Here is an 18243-nt window from a genome sequence, read left to right as displayed (position 1 = left end):
AGGAGTTAGCGGGTTTACAACCACAAAGATGGGATTATCTAGAGGATGTGGAAAACACAGGGGTATTGCCCTAGTATAGAGATTGGTTTCAGAGACATCTTTTTCCTTGATTTACAGATCCGGGAGAGCATGCGCCTCTTATAGAAGAGATTGAGGAGAATGCACAAGCACAGGCACAGGTACTAGGGCAGGTACAAGGATGAGGGCAGGTACAAGGATAGAGAGTGGATGTACCTAGATGGACAGGAAGTAATCCTGGTGCTAGTACTAGCAGGGCAGCAGTGGGAGGTCAACAACGACAGAGAGGGGAGGGTGGATCCTTAGGAGTTGTTGGGGTTGAGACTAGCAGTTCTAGGGCAGCAGAGGTTAGAGGTGAGGAGGAGAGAGCGGCTCCTAGGCAGGTTAAGTATCGAAGAGATGACCAGGGAGGCGGAGAGGGGGATGTGGGGAGAGAGCAGGGACGACCAGATGTAGTACGATCTTTGAGGTCGAGATTGAGAGGTTTGTAGTCACAGTTGATAGTGGCGCAGATGCAGCTGGCAAAGCGAGACCAACAAATCATTGAGATCAGAGCTGACTATGATTGACAAATTGCAAAGGTAAGAGTAGAGTGAGATGCTCTTTAGCGAGAGGTTTTGCATCAAAGGAGTCGTGCAGCTTATTACATTGCAGCTTATAGTGTAGCGGTTCCAGTAGTGCAGTAGGTTGTTCCATATTCTCTGTATATGGCTCAATCTGAGGGAGCTAGGGCAACTAGATAGGACGTCGGTCAGCCGGCACCACCTCCTCCACCTGATGATGAGGGAGAGGCAGAGAGATCGATTTGTTATATCTCCTAGATTTTGTTATAAACCCCATTTTGGTAGCCTATACGATTCTTGCTCCGATGAGACATTGTATTTGACAGCTGATATCATTTGTACTCTTAGACACTGAGATTATGACAAGATATACGAGCTCTTGATTTGATTTCATCATACTTGTGTTGATTTATTATGAGATGTATTTCTATATGCTTTATTCTATATGTATGCATATCTTTTCAGTATGGATTTATGTAATGCAGATGAATATGGATGTTTTTTGTTTTTTTTTTCTTTTTCATATGCAAATAAATGATGAAAATGAGTAATGAGTAATGCAAATGTTTATTTTTCATGCAGTAATATGAATGTAAATGAATATATAATGAAATATATGGATCTATATAAGATGTTCATGTATGCAACTAACATCTCAATACACCAGTACTCGATCAAAGGCGATGATGAAAAAGAGACCACTTAGCTGAAAAATAACAATTGCTTCAGACTCTCATTAAAAAGATAAAGAGATCATTGTTATCATGCCAAAATAACCTGAAATACCTAAAATTTAGAATGAATACAACCTAAACTTAGTCATTGGATTTGGTATGCTTAATTTTCATCACTGAGCATTTTACAAACACAGCAGGCAAAATAGAGTTCATTCCTTTTCATATGCAATATTAATTATCTTGTTTGCAATGACCCTTTTATTGTTCATATCCTTGGACAGATTACGCATGCATCTGGATTGCACATTAAATAAATTCCCTCAAAATAGACAAAGAAATGACTCCAACCTCCCTGTAGCATACAAATAAGCGAATTTGAGGTGTGTGGTGATTTCACCTTGATGTGAAGGCACTTATCACAGACACCCAGCTGATTAGATGTTTCCAGATCATTGAAATCATTCTTACAAGCAGAAAACAAATAAAAGTATTATGCCCCTAATCCTTGCTCCTCTTAGTCAAGATAGACTTTCTCGAGTTACTCAGAGGGAATAATAATCGAAAACCAATTTAAAAGACAACACACAGAAAATTTCAATCATATCTCTAATAGTTTAGTTATTGTTTTCAGTAGTCTTGTTTTGCTTGTTTACTCAGTGATACAAGTCTTTAGTAGTTTGGAGATAGGTGACTGACTCGGATTGGATGACCTGGTACTACTACCAGAAAGATGATTTGGTTGATACTACTTAGGACATGTAAATTGATCAATTGATTACCCTAAGACTAGGACAGAGGACATTGATCGATTTCAAGCCATGAGGGTTCCAAAAGAACTTGGATGTCACAAAAGCGACTAAAAGATATTTACAAGCTAAAGCAAAGATGTAGGAAAGCGGGAACGAAAATGGGAAATGCCAAATTTGCATTGATAGATGGAGCACTTGAGTACAAGAGGCGCCTATTAACCAGGTTTTCACCTGCTTGGCAAATAATTTTTATTTTTTTATTTTTTTAGGACTTTTTAGCTATACAGGTTGTTGGAGCAGAGAATACTAAGTGAAGAATTTCTTCAAGTGGATGGTGTTGATCGGTTCACGGAGTTGTTCTCCTTCCAATGTTGAGAGTTGATAGGAACCAGAGCCAAAGACTGCAGTAACAATGTAGGGACCAAGCTAGCTGGGTTCAAACTTCCCTTTGTTGTCTCGAAAATGTTGATTTTTAGGATTCTCTCTCAAAACAAGATCACCAACCTGAAATTCTCTTTGTCAAAATTTATTGTTATAACCTCTAGACATTCTCTTTTGGTAGGCTCTCAGATAATCAAACTCCATTTGTCGACGTTCATCCAGCAACTCAAGTTCTTGCAATCTAGATATTTTGTAGTCTTCATCAGTAACAAGACCTTGCAAAGAAACTCTCAAAGAAGGTATTTCCACCTCAATAGTCAAGACTACTTCGGATCCATACACCAAAGAAAAAGGTGTAGCCCTAGTAGGTGTTCTAATACTTGTTCTATAAGACCATATTGCAGGATTGAATTGCAGATGCCAATCCTTTCCAGATTTGTTTATCGTTCTGTGCAAAATAGTCAGCAGATTTTTCTTAGATGCTTCAACCTATCCATTACCTTGAGGGTAGTATATGGATGACCAGTGCTGTTTGATTTTGAACTTTTCACAAAGCTCATCTAGATCTTAGTTTTTGAACTATCCTCCATTGTCAGTAACAATTGAAGAAGGTATCTAATACCTGCAGATGATATAGTTAAGGATGAACAAGGCTACTTGTTTATCAGTTGCTTTGATTAGCGGAACTGCTTCAACCCACTTAGTGAAGTACTCAGTGGCAGTTATGATAAACTTGTGTTTGTTAGATGATGTAGGATAGATTTGGCCAATGAGGTCAAATGCTCATTGTTGAAAAGGCCAATGTATGATGAAAGGTATTAGATCCCTTGCTGGAGCATGTATAAGGTTCCCATGTAGCTGACACTTCTCACAAGTTTTAGCAAATTTTATAGAATCTTTTTCCATATCTAGCCAGTAATAACCAGCCCTTAGCAATTTTCAAGCTAAAGTTAGTCCATTTGAATGAGATCCACAAATATTATCATGGACTTCAGATAACACGTGTTGGGACTCTTCAGTTTCTACACACCTAGGCAAAGTACTATCCAAACCTCACCTTTACAAATCGTTAGGGATGATGACATACCGTGAAGCATTTTGGATTAGGTTTCTTTTCTCATTACAGGTAAGATTAGTAAGGATAATTTGGTCACGAAAGTAAGAGTAAATGTGGCTATAGCGAGATGAACCATGTCCAATAATAGAATAGACCATCTGGGACTCAGGGGAATCATAAGAAGGATAATGTAACTCTTCCACCAGGAATTCATAGTGGAACTCAGATTCTTGTAGCTGTGGTATAGACACCAAGGTAGCCATAGCATATGTTGCTTTGTTTGTTGATCTAGAAATTTGCTAAAATGATACAAAGGTAAAGTATTTCTTGAGGTCATCAATCATTATTGTATAGGGCATTAGTTTCTTATCCCGAGTTTGATATACATCATTGATTTGGTTGATAATCAGCTAAGAGTCTCCATATATGTGTAACTCAACGACCTTCCATTCAATAGCTAGCTTGATTCCATTTACCAAGGCTTCATATTCTGCAATATTATTTGTGCAAGGAAAGAGAGTCTTGTAAGCCTTTGGGATTGAATATCTTTGAGGAGTGATAAAAAGTATTCCAACACCAAAACCGTATTGAGTGAAAGACCTATCAAAGAACATTTTCTAGGATCGTTGAGTAAGGTGCATGATGGATTCATCCAGAAATTCTATGTGCAAAGGTTGATTGTCTTCAAGCGGAGCATCAGCAAGTTGATCTGCAATGACCTGTCCTTTGATAGCTTTGTGTTCTATATATTCAATATCAAATTTTATAAGAACCATGACCCATTCAGCCAATCTCCCTGTAAGTGTTGCTTTGTTGAGAAGGTATTTGAGTGGATCAATCTTAGCCACCAGTTTGATAGAATGTGCTAGCATGTAGTGTCTCAAGTTCTGTGATGCAAAGACTAATGTCAAACAAGGTTTTTCTATGATGGTATAGTTCATCTCATAGGACACCAAGGTCCTGTTGATATAATATATAGCTCTTTCCTTTTTATTCTCATCCTGTTGTGCTAAAAGTGCCCCTAGTGATGTATCAGTAGCTGGTATGTAGAGAATCAAGGGCTTGCCTTGAATTGGTGGCATCAATATAGGTGGATTAGAAAGATATTCTTTGATCTACCTTAGATGTTGTTCACAATATTTATCCCAGTTGTATATAACTCATTTTCGTAATGCCTTTGTGAATGGTTGAGCCTTATCTGCTAGCTGAGAAATAAAGTGTCTTGTTGATTCGAGCCACCCTTGTAAACTTCTCATTTGACTGACATTCTTTGGAGGTGGCATTTCCATGATAGCCTTAACTTTTTTTGGATCCACTTCAATTCCTTTCATTGAAACAATATATCCTAGGAGCTTACCAAATGTAACCCCAAATGCACATTTCTTGGGATTTAGTCTGAGTTTGAATTTTTCCATCATGTCTAATATTGGACCTAGTTCTGATAGGTGTGTTGATATTTTCATATATTTAACTAGAGTATCATCAACATAACCCTCCATTTTTTTGTGCATCATATCATGAAAAATTATTGTTACAACTCTGTGATAAGTAGCACCTGCATTCTTTAAGCCGAAAGGCATTACATTCTAGCAGAAGGTTCCCCATGCACAGGTGAATGTTGTTTTCTCTTGATCCTCAGGCGCAATTTTGATCTATTTGTATCTAGAAAAACCATCCATTAAAGAGTACATTTCATAGCCAGCAGTCATGTCCACGATCATGTCTTTGTTGGGCAGTGGAAAATCATCTTTTGGAAAAGCTTTATTTAAATCTCTTAAATCTATGCAAACACGTATTGATTTGTCATGTTTGGAAATAGGTACAAAATATTAGATATCCATTCGGCATAATCAATTGCTTTGATGAATCCAACTTTTAGTAATTTTTCTAGTTCAGCCTTAACAAGTAATGCAACATGAGGATGCATTTTTCAGAGTTTTTTCTTAACGGGTTTAACTTCAGGAGTGATAGAAAGATAATGCATTATGAGGTCAGGATCCAGACTTGGCATATCAGCATATGTCCATGCAAAATTGATCTTCTTTTCCGTGAAGAAATCAGCAAATTCTTTTAGTTCTTCAACTGACAAGGATTGAGCTACATTCATGGTGTGTTGAGCTTCTTTCGTTCCAATGTTTACTGGTTGTGTAGGTTCAATTAGCATTGATGATCGCTCTTGAAAGTGATCAGGCAAAATGTCAAGTATCTCACCTTCAAGCACCTCAGAGAGGTTTTCACCGTTAGGTACATCGTTTATTTTTACTATTTTTATTCTAACACCACCACAATGTGGTTTTTTCCATTAGAACTCTTATTTTTCTTTTTTTGATTTTTGCGACTAAGATACTTGACATTTGTTGTTGTCATGTTCTCACTTTTTTCACTGGTGGAAGAGTCCATTTGTTTAATTGCATTAAGATAATAGGCTAATGTATAGTCAATGGCAAAGGTACGTACATTCAAAGGTTAATCTTGGAGAGTACAGTCAATAAGCTCAGGATGTACCAGGGATAAAGATTTAATAGGTTCAAGGGAATTCATGATATTATCATCACAACCTTGAACCAACAAATTGAGTTCTAGAAGACTACCTTGCATAAGCGTCTCGAGACCAAGAAGAGTTAGAAAATTATTATTGAAGTTTACGTTAGTATTTAGGGAACCTAACCCAGTAGACCTACCACTAGCATCGTCTTCTACTTCAAACCAGACTACATATCGTGGTTCAACAGTGACAGGTTCAGCAGACAGAGTTTCGACATTCATGATGAAGTAGTCATAGTTTGGTGTCGAGTAGGTAATGTCATAAATAGAGCTTATTTCAAAGTGATCAGAGTCAGAAAATGAAGCCTCTGACTCTTCTTCAAGTGGCTTAGTGAAAGCATGTATAGTATCAATATCTACATCTTTGATGTTGCAAGTTCCTTCATGATTTGGTTCAATGATCACTTGTAGTTGACATACATGTTGACATATCCTTCATGACTTTGTTAGTTGATGTCATCTTTTCCATTCAGCTTCCTTTGGACTAATCACCGACCATGCTTCTGTATCCTCCAATTCTTCATTTGTAGTCTCATACCTGACTTTCTCTATCTCATTAGAGGGAGATATAGTAGGTGAAGAATTTTCTTGTGCTCTTTCTTCTTTCAGTTGGTGTTCATAGTCTTCTTGTCTTTTTAGTCCGATTTCCTCTATTTCCTTTTGTAGTTTTAAGCACACTATCTCTTGTGCTTCATCTATGATATCACTAGGTTCTTCAGGAGTTTCTTCAGTAGATGCATCTGACATAGGCTCTAGACCCTATTCATACTCCTTCAAGTCAGTTTTTGAATCATCTACTTGCATTCTACCTGTGAATGTGACCGGGAGGTTCAGTGGTGCAAACAACTCTTTAATTCCTTCCATTTCTTTTCTCATATCTTCTGGGATTTCTACTCCTTGTAGTGTGACTGTTGATACAATTGGAGCTTGATTACAAGTTGCTTCTTCTCTCTTGATTTCCAGTTCTTCTTGTTATTTTTCATACTCTTCCTGAGTTTGCTGAGTATTTACTTCCTGTGATGTTGAAGGTAGTATCTTTTTCCTCCAATTAGACTGATGATGAGAAGTATGTTTTTGATTTGATGACTCCTCTAAATGGTATCCAAGTCCAGCTTTATCATTTGTAGACTTAGTTTGTAGTTGAATGGGTTCAAAAATACCTTCTTGATGCTTGCCTAGAGGACCGGTACCCAAATATCTCATGCATTGAATCATCTTATAGCCTGGACCATTTTGTTTAGGGGAAATCTCATAGTGTTGCACTTCTTTGTTTTCACTATCTTCTTTGAAAAGCAATTTGAGAACAACCTCCTCTTTTGTTTCATCTACAAGGGAAATAGAGGACTGTACAAAAATACCATCATAAATGACATTTGGAGTTGAATTTTGTGGCTTCATAGCCTCTGATGGTTTTCTAGACTATCTTGGCGATGGAGGAAGAGACATTAGTGAAAGTACAAGTTCTACCTTGTATCCATCCATGCCAGTATCTATAATTTTTAATTTATTTTCTAAATCTTTCATCAAATTTTTTGAACTTTCAGCTACAGAGGCTGCTCTGTTATGAGGAATAAAGGTATCAGTACACTGTTTTAATGCACTACATGTGTAACTTGTATCAACAGGAATACTGACTTCACTCCATTATAAGGAAATTTCAAACACTGATGATAGGTAGCTAGTATTGTGTTATCCCTATATTTTTTCTCGTGCCTAAAGCCTCATAATCAACTAAAAACCAACTATTGCTAATGTTTTAATGTTGAAAGTGTTCGTCACCTTTGTTCAACTTTCAAGGACCCTCATGGACATCCCCTACTGGCCACTAAAAAAAATTATTATTTTTCAAATTATATGAAAGATGACACAAAATACTTTTGTAGAGATAATTTTAACCTCCTTTTCTCCAAAATGACTAGTTTTTATGACCAAACTCCATGTCGGATGGGAGATTTTAATGCTTTTATTTTTGAGTTACCCATATGCCCAAAGAATTAAATCCCAAGTCTTGTGTGTCCTATGCAAAAATGATTTTTGGTTTATGCTCTACTTGGCTCACTAATTCTATTGTTAAAATTTCACAAGAAACAAAGCCCTCAGTAAAAAGTTATGCAAGTTTTTCTATGGCAGCCCAAAGGAATAATGTCATGCCTTAGGTTTAACATTGAACCATTGAACCAATTTCAAAAGTTCAAAGTTTGGGTTCAAATTCAAAGTTTGAGTTCAACTGGAGCGGGTTGTATCACACCTTTAGTTTTATGAGTGTAAGGTCTTTGTAATTTTTGGTCATTGAACTTGAACTTTGAACCTTCTTTGGTTCAAGGTTCAAGGTTCAAGGTTCAAAGGTTCAACGTGCAGCTAAATATGAAGACAAAGTGATAAATGAAGCATATTGTGGGCACAGTATGTGTTTTTGAACCTTCTGATTGAACCCCACAGATTCAAGGTTCAAGGTTCAAGGTCCACAGGTTCAAGGTTCAAGGTTCAAGGTTCAAGGTTCAAGGTTCAAGGTTCACAGGTTCAAGGTTCAAAGGTCGCAGGTTCAATTTCAGAGGTTCGAATTTAGAGTTCAGAGATTCATCAGATTAAACAAATGCAGGTTCAGAGTGTGTGAGTTCAAAATTCAGCGAGTTCAATAATCCAATTACATTGGCATGTATATTGTTTGTTGTTTTCAATGCAACCTGTAACCAAGAATTTTCTGAGAGAAAAATCAGTCTCTGTGTGGGGGGCATAACTCTCAATTAAACTGTTGGATCGTGCTACATTTTTATATATTTTAGAAAACCTAGTTTTCTAAATCTGCACCAGAGCGATTGGCAAAATATTATTGTGTTCAAAAGTTACTGATCTCTGAGTACAGTTCTATAAAAATTCTGAGAAAAAGATTATTATGAGAAGCTCACGGTGGGGACTCTTTTGAAATGGAGACCCAGAATAATTTATCCTGGAGATATAAAAAATATGTCCACCTGTCAACACATAATTAGATGTGTTTAATTTAAATTTTCTACAAATATTTGTTAGAAAGGAATGGAGGATAAAATATTTGAAGCTAAAAAAAAAGAAGAGTTGTCGAGAAGAAGATAAAAGATAAAAGAAAAGATTAATTAATAATCTTTTCAAGAATCAGTTATTGATAACTGAAAGTCTCTTCAAAAAAAGAGGTTATATATATGTAATGAAAGAAAAGAGTAGGGCTTCTTTTTTTCTCTCTCTGCTGTAAAAAAGAGGGGGCGACATTATTTTCTGGACTGCACAATTTTATTTTTTCAGAAGTATTGAGTCTGTGAGCCCACATTTTGGCATTGATGGAATGAAGAAGATTTTGTTGATCTATGCATTTGTCAATATTTTCTTTTGATTACAATGAGCTTTGTTTCTCTGGTAGTTACCTTTCATTGCCTTTTCTATTACATCAAACTGTGTATATGCATTGATTCTGAAACTTTGATTTCAAAAATAATTTGTATGTTGGAAAAAAATATGTTGTTAGCTCTTTGTTTGGGTATTCTTATCCCCCTTGTCCTTTGAGACATGAGAGAGACTCCATCAGAGTCCAGGGCATTTTGATTCTATTGGAAAGGGTATTTTCATGGGTGTGGGTAATTAAACTGTGTTTTACTTATCTTCATTCCCTTCATTATAAATTTGTTATTCACATCTATGTCATGGCTATGAGTAGATGTTAGTTTCCTTTATTGCTTTCTGGTTAAAAGCATATTCAGAAAATATACATTTTTAGCCAACGAAGGGAGTTGTACCTTCATATCAAAATTCAGAGAGCACTTGCACTCACCGTTGCAAGTGACCCAACTGTTGGTTCTTGTTTTTGTCTTTCAATTTGGTCATTTGGGAGTCATTTTTGAAAGGTATTTAAGAAGGACAAATCTGCTAACCATCATACTGCTTGCATTTCATGAATCCATGGCCTTCCCAGCAAGATGTTGTATGAAAGAGGAAGATCAAGCACCTAAAAAATAACATCTATTTCCACAGGTCCTACCCTAATCATTAATAGTACCAGACCTTTAGAGGTTCTTTCTTCTTCATCATAAGCTTTGATTGCTATTTTCTTTGTTGGATCAATGACATGTTCAGAAAATCCCATCTGTGTCAGTAAACTGTAGGTACAAATATTCAACTCAACGCCTCCATCTATCAAAACACGTTTGACTCAGTGTTTATGGATCATAGATTCGATGTGTAATGGTTGGTTATGTAGGTGATTTAGTGAATTGTCATCTTTTTCAGAGAAGGTGAGGTAATGAGGCGAAGTTGGGTGACCCACCATAGATTGAAACTGATCTACATCTAAATATTTGGGGACATTAGTAGTGAGCAAAACTTTATCCAGGATCTCTCTATGAGCAGAAGAGATCTTAAGCGGTTCAAAAATGGAGAGTTGAGCGGTGGTTCATTTTAATTGTTCGACAATGTTGTAACTAGGAGAGGATGATGAAGTCAATTGTTTAGATTTAGCCATGATCGTATCTAGTTGTTTATTTGAAGAAGTTGGTAGGTTTGATGTTGTTTGCTCAGGAGTTGAGGAACTAGCTCCTTTTAGAGTAAACTTCTTTTGAGCGCAGGTTACAGCATTTGCAGTTTGTGTTTTATTTTCTTTATCTTTGACTATGATCACATTGCAATACTCGGATTGGGAAGATTCAATCATGTTGATCACATTGTCATTGTTAGCGTAGGTGTAATTGACTTTGGCACCTCCCTTGGCTTTTAAGGAATCACCTTGTTCATAAGCAGGAAAGGGATTTTTAAAAGCTTTATGATTAGCATTAGTCGTATGATTTCCAACAACAATTTTGCCAACATCAATGAGGTCTTGAATCTCATGTTTGAGTTTCATGCAGTTGTTTGTTGTATGACCCTTGTTTCGATGATATTCACAGTACTCATTTTCCCTCCACCATTTGGGTTTAACTTCTGGATCATATGGTCTAGAGTTGTTAGGGAATGTTATCAGATCATTTGCCAATAAAGTTTTAAGAGTCGATTCATACAATTCTTCCAAAGGAGTGAAATCGTGTTTAGGCTTTGACAGCCAAGGTTTCTCTTTAAACCACTCTTTTGATTTATTCAGAGGGTTTTCCACCGCAGTTTTAGTTGTTTTGAGGGCTTTTGTTCTGCTAGCCAGATTAAATATTGATGGTTTTGATTTTGGTTTAACAGTGTCCACCACTCCATCATTAACAATATTTTTGTTGTTATATTTACTATGTTTCCAGTATTTACTCTTCTCTTTGGAACTAGAACCTTGTTGTGTTTCTTTCCAAAGTGATATATCTACTTTCTTTATAAGCACATCTTCCATTCTGAGGGCACTATCTACCATTTTGTTGAATGAAGGGTACACTTTCATTTGGATATTGTATTTCAATTCAGGGATCAGGTTATTGACAAAAATGTCCATCTTCTCAGAATCTAGAATAGGTCGTGAATATCTAGAGAACATCTATCTCCAACATTGAAGAAAAGTGAGAAAAGGTTCTCCTATTTTTTGTTTGGTATTACAAAGCTCGATCATAGTGACCGGATGATGAATGTTATAGGAGTATTGTTGGAGAAACAATTCGACTATTTCCTCAAAAAATTTAATTCCCTTAGGTAGGCTTGAAAACCATTCCATAGCTTGTCCTCCTAAAATCCTCGGGAAAAGGCGCATGAGATATGTTTGTTCGTGCATGAACTCCATACATAAAGCACAAAATTATCTGACATGGTCTTGAGGATCTACATTACCATCATATTTGTCAAACTTAGGAATCTCCACTCTTGAAGTAAATGGAGGCATGTAAAGGTTTTTGTTGAATGAGAACGGGCATATCGTGTCCAAAGAATATTGTTTTGATGATTTATCCTTGTTTTTCATTTCTGTAATTTTAGTCTGTAACGCTTGCAATTTTTTGTTTACCAGTGCTAAGGATGTCTCTATCTTTAGTGATAAGGGTTCCAATGTTATAATCAATGGGAAGTTTATCACCTTGTTTTGCTAGCTCTAGAAAATAATCTTCTTTTTCTCTAGCCATGATAATCTTCATCATTTTTTGGAAATCTTTCCTTTTGACAGCTATTTATAACAACTTTTGTAGGTTCAGAGGCTTCAAACTCGCTAGATGAGGAATCACTATCATTAGCATGGGTGTTGATATTTTCATAAGTATCGTGTTTAGCAGCTTCTCTTTCTTGCCTTTCTCCAGACATGGTGGGAGATAAGGATTGATCAAAAATTGGTATATTTGATGATGAAGGTTTGTTAGAGACGGGGTCTTCTACAAAGAATGGATTAGTCTGTAATGAAAAAGGTTATCCTTTACCTTTGGCAACTTTCTTACAAGAACTTCTGGATTGAACATGCATTTATAACTGATGTGACCAAGAACTAGATGTGATGCAGAAGTCAAGATCAAAAATGTGTGTGTGAAAAGTAGAATAAGTCTGCAAGTTGTAAGACATGACACTTCAATTAAGTCATTGCATGCATAGTTAGACAGATATAGTCGTGAATATGAAAACCATAACAAATTGACCTATTTCCTTCTAAAAGATGCGAGTATAGACTTGCTCTCAAATTTGTCTAAGCAATACCAGTGACTAGACTACACCAAGACTAAGGATTTAATCTATATGAGCACAAGATTAAGCTAAATGTATGCAATATTAAGCTAGATGAATGAAGATTAAGCTAGATGAATAAAGATTAAGCTAGATGAATTCAAGCAATCATAATTAAACTAAATATGCAAAAATCTAAACTAGGATTGAATAATCTCAAAGCACAATATCTTCAATGACTCAAGAGCAAAAAATGCACAATAACAATAAATCTCCAGTGTATTTTGAATGAGAGATGAAGGTTGAATTTATAGAGACTCAAAAGAGAGACCAACGACCAAGATCAAACTGAAGCTAGTTGTTCATTTGATGTAGTGATTTGAGAGAAGTGACTAAGACTCGGTCTGGTTTCAAAAACGATCTATCATGTATAAGATGTGAACTAAGTAACTTAGTTTGATTTAGTTTGATAAGTAGTTGATTGAACTAGCTGAAAGATGATCGACAAAATCGTGCAACACAATGGTAGGGGTACACTATCAAGATTATTTATGCGCATAATTATGATGACTAGATTTATGCTCGTTGTAGACTGATTACGCAAGTATTATTGTTCTAGAAAAGTGTGTAGACAGACAAGTTTTTGGACTGACAAAATCAGGAATTCGTACGATAGAGGTTTTAGACCCAGACGACACGGGCAATTTCTCATACGAGTTGTTGCCTAAACTCGCACGACATTTTAGTGCTCTCCAAATGACAATATGATGAGGATTATGATTATTCATACGACAATTTACCTAAGACCAGACGACAATTCTCTAGGAATAGAACGAAAATTCTGTAGACCCGGACAACAATTCTGATAGGACCAAACGATAAACTGATAGGACCAATTAAGACTCATACGACAACACGTATATATCCAGAAGATAATTTAGTAGACTCATATGACAATGGACTAGACAGAGATGAGATTCTGACACGGACAGAGTTATGATGACTGAAAGAAACTATTTTTTGACACTGATAGTTTTTGATGACTGACAGAGACTAGTTTTTTGACATAGACAGAGTTTTGATGACTGAGTTTTTGATGTTGTTGATTGTTTTCTCCAGTTTCAGTTTCAAGGATGAAAACACGCATGATGTATAATGACGTCAAGCACAACACGCTAACCCTATGGAAGTTGGCTTAGAGAAGAAAACCTTTGCTTGCAGACTTAGGTACACAGCCAATAGCTAATCAGAATACAATTGTTGAGTCTCACACAATGGATTCTCAATGCTGTATTAGCCGACTCCAAATGCTAATGGGGGCACGAAATGGCAAGTTTCTTGGGAGAGTTACTATCTCTCTTGCACAAAGATTATCCCCCTTTCGGAGGTGAATCGGGTAGCCTCTATCTTATAGTCCTTAGTCATGAATTTCATTCAAAATTACCCCTTGAAGTCACGCAAGCATGATTGAGGCCTATAGCCCGAGAAGGTAACCATGAGACCCTACAAAATACTCGATATGAGAGATCTCAAAGAGAAAACTCAAATAATCCCATCCTTTAAGACTTTAATCACTAGAGGCCTATTTATTATAGTGAGTTAGAATGCTCAAGTCCAATTTTACTCACTTGGGTCATTCTCACAGGGTGATCACTTTTTCCCACTATGAAAGGCCCGCTAAAGGTACACAAATCTCAAAACTTAGAAAAAGCTTCGAGGGTCTAGATGTTTGATTGTCTGTGTAGACGAGCATACTCTCCTACCTCTTAGATTTTTCTTAAAATATAAAAGACAATTTTTTTCATTAACCAGATAGCAATTTAAGTGCCTAAAAAATGAATGTAAAGAATACACGAATTTCACTTGAATCTCCTCAGGCAACCTACAAAAAAAATGAATTAGTAGTCATATTGTTTTTGTGCGACGGGCATGTTCTTCGACAAGTGTTTTGGAAAAACTAGTTAGGCTGTCAAAATCTCTCAGGCAAATAGACAACAAGCTAGGGTCAACATTAGTACCATTAAAATTCAACAAGAAAAAACCCTAAAAAATGCAATCTGTTTCAATACCCAAATCCATAATATCGTATGAGTATTCTCACCAAGTCGTATGATAATTCACGATGGACTGTATGATACCTGTAGTTTATCGTTTGAGCCTCTGTGAAAACTCGTACGATTTTTTTTTGCAGTAACTGTACGGAAAAAATCCGAAAAATAAATCTGAAAAAATAGAAGTTAATCTGTGAGGCCGAAAGATGTAGTCTTCTGCCCCATGGTGGGTGCCAAAAATATGTGTGAAAAGTAGAATAAGTCTACAAGCTGTAAGACACAACACTTCAATTAAGTTATTGCGTGCATGGTTAGACGAATATAGTCATGAATATGAAAACCATAACAAATCGACCTATTGCCTTCTAAAAGATGTGAGTATAGACTTGCTCTCAGATTTGTCTAAGCAATACCAGTGACTAGACTACACCAAGACGAAGGATTTAATCTATATAAGCACAAGATTAAGATAAAGTATACAATATTAAGCTAGATGAATGAAGATTAAGCTAGATGAATTCAAGCAATCATAATTAAACTAAATATGCAAAAAGCTAAACTAGGATGCAATAATCTCAAAGCACAATATCTTCAATGACTCCAGAGCAAAACCTGCATAATAACAATAAATCTCTAGGGTGTTTTGAATGAGAGATGAAGGTTGAATTTATAGAGACTCAAAAGAGAGACCAATGGTCAAGATCAATTAACAATGAGCGGTTGAGATTCCTCAAGAAAAAATGCAATTTAGGATAATTGAAATAATTGAGAGATCAGATTCAGTTAATCTTGAGATAGATTCCAATTATAGCTTGATTGAATGCATTCAGATTATAAGTTTGAGTCTGCATTGGAGATAAAATTTAGTTGATTCCATGCACTTGAGATAAAAATAGGCGATTTCATGCACTTTTCTTTAATTTGCTCAAGATTTTAATTTAGAAAAAGGCTTTTCAATATAACTGAACCTCTTTCCTCAAGAAAAGCTTTAAGTTTTATGTTTAGAGAAAATGATTAATTCAATTTAATTGCTTTTTTTTATTTCTCAAGTTATCTCAATTTTAGAAAAAGAAATATCTTAAGTTTGATTTATTCTCTCAATTTAATTCTTTTCTTTTCAATTTAACTCTTTCTTTTGCAGATTAATTCCTCTTTTTGTGATAAAACTCTTTTTGTAAATTAATTCCTTTTTTGTGATTAATCACTTTTTTGTAAATTAATTCCTTTTTTTTTAATGATTAATCTCTTTTTTGTAAATTAACTCCTTTTTTATGATTAATGTCTTTTTGTAAATTAATTCATTTTTTTATGATTAAATGGCAAATTTATTTATTAATTAAATATGCTAGGATATCTAATTAAATAAATAAGATAATTGATCAAAATGATTTACTTGGAATAATTTAATTAATTAAATAAATATTTATTTAATATAGAGTGATTAACTTGCCATGTAACATTAATGATTGAAGAATTAATTAATTAATTAGGTGCTCAAGGTTGATTTAATTGCCTTTGGTTAGGACCTTGGTGATGTTGTCGAGATTAGGGGCTCATGGTTTAGGTGACCATTTTTAGGGTATTACAATATCACTTTGTCAAAGTCAATCATATTTTTTGTGTATATTTGTAATAGCTTTGCAATGTAATTTGATGAGCTGGGTCACTCTTATTTTCATGAAATAGTGTATCTTTAGTTTTGAAATAAAATCCAAGTTATTTTAGCTTTGTGGGTTTCTTGAATGTTATCATTTTTTGAGATGTTTAATTGTTGCAATTATTTTAATTATCAAACAAATATTTAACCTCCCCATTTATTAAAAAATTGCAAATCATAACAAACAAACAAAAAAACAAGGGTGCATATTGCATAATCTTGGAAAGAGCTCTAATACCACTTGTAATGAACCTATAATATAAAACAAATTGAAGACACATAAATGTAAAGAAATAAGATAAACATAATTATTTTATTATCTTTAGAGTGCCACTTTGAGAGAAACTTCCTAATAGAGAATATAATTCAATTTCAAGTATCCAAGGCACCTTCCATTTGGGAAGTCATTACAATATAGACTATTTTCAAATAAAATTGTATACGGTGAAAAATAATGATGATAACTATTAAAAAACCACAGAGATCCAACCACAACAAACCCTAGTCCTACAATGAAACATTCACCATACACCAATGAAGATACCTAAGAACGTGCAAATCAACAAATTGAACAACAATACCAAGTAGGGTTTGATCTCCATTGTCTCTTATCTCCATTGATCTTGTTTGATATGTTTGCTATTAGATTTTGTATGTGCATAAGAGCTCAACAAAAAACGGATTGTGATTGTGAAGTCGCTTGATCGCAAGAAAGCTTGATTGCATAAAGTACCGATTAGCTAGGGTTGATAATGATGAGAGTATCCTCTTATATAAAAGAAACTTTAGAAAATGGAGGGATAGGATTAAGAGGTGAGAAGATAAATGGTCGGCTAGGATTAAAGGGTAGGTAGAAGAAATAATAAAATAATGAAGGGGATAGGTAAAGGAAAACTAAGAGATAAATGACATGTGTCATAGAGGTAAAAGCTAATGAATTAATTAAATAAATAAAGTTTTATTTAATTAATAGAGGAAGTGGGACAAATAAAATAAATAAAATATTTATATAATTTAAGAGAAGATAATTTAAATAAATAAAAATGTTTATTTAAATGAGGAAAGGCTAGAAGAGGCTAAATGAATTAATTAAATAAAGAAGAATTTATTTAATTAATAGAAGACTTAGGATAAAGTAATTAAATAAATAAAAAATATTTTTTTTCAAGCAAAGATGGCAAGCCATTTAATATATTAATTAATATATAATAAACTAGTTCAAGAGCTTCTAGAGGAAAGAACCAGCTAAGAAAACCTCCATTCCTTGCTCAAAATACAAGATGTATAGACTAACTGACTCAACTAACTAAAAAAAAACTCTATACCAAGATTAAATTAGCCACCCACATTGGCACCAAAAGCTTTTCTATATACTAACTAAAAACCAAGGCTCTAACTAGCTAGTACATTTCCCTATACGATCAGACTGAAATATGAACTCTTTTAATATTTTGATTTTTACAATTGCCCATATAAGATTTTAATTAATTACAATAGCATCAGAGGCATCAAAATCATCAAAAGCATGTGACTTCATGTAATATTCGGCCTATTGTTGCTGAACTCGAAGAAGATCAAAATTTAGTCCAACCAGGGCTATATATCTATTCAAGCTATTCTTCCATGAGTTGCAGGTCCACTTCATTTTCATCTTGTCTTTCCAGTTGGGCTTCAATTGTGTTTGCAAAATTACCCTGAGAGGGACTCGGGACTGGAGACAGAGGGATGGTCATCAAAAGGGGAACAAGGAGTGTTGGCATTTCCTTGCCCCCCGAGCTCCACTAGTTGAGATTGTTTAGAAGAAACAAATGTTGTTTCATGTTCATGACATATTATGGCCAAAAAAGCATTCACCTTAGTGTAAATATTGCTTCTTACCTCATTATCCAGTGCTCTGCCATGGTTTTAAAGGGTTTGTTGAAGGAACCTGAAGTTCTGAAACTCCAATGTTTGCTTTATACTGTCATATATAATCA

This window comes from Cryptomeria japonica, chromosome 3, assembly GCF_030272615.1.
Source record: "Cryptomeria japonica chromosome 3, Sugi_1.0, whole genome shotgun sequence".
Taxonomy (NCBI): Eukaryota; Viridiplantae; Streptophyta; class Pinopsida; order Cupressales; family Cupressaceae; genus Cryptomeria; species Cryptomeria japonica.
This window is presented reverse-complemented; position numbering follows the sequence as displayed.